This window comes from Penaeus monodon, chromosome 23, assembly GCF_015228065.2.
Source record: "Penaeus monodon isolate SGIC_2016 chromosome 23, NSTDA_Pmon_1, whole genome shotgun sequence".
Taxonomy (NCBI): Eukaryota; Metazoa; Arthropoda; class Malacostraca; order Decapoda; family Penaeidae; genus Penaeus; species Penaeus monodon.
The window spans coordinates 9,453,997-9,454,198 of record NC_051408.1 but is presented as its reverse complement, the minus strand read 5'-3'; positions in this window follow the sequence as shown (position 1 = coordinate 9,454,198).

Sequence of the window (202 nt, the reverse complement as noted above, 5' to 3'; positions counted from 1 at the left end):
CATTACTACTACACGTAATGATAAATCTACTTGCTAAAAATGTAATATCACGGCCATAAACTGCACATAACCCTTACTGATGTGCTCTTCATATATCATTTTTTAAAAAGTCAAATTAAACGTGCAATATTGTTTTTCATAATCACTAATATCTCTTTGTGTTTTGTTATTGTTGTGCATGCAATTCCCTTTATTCTCTTGG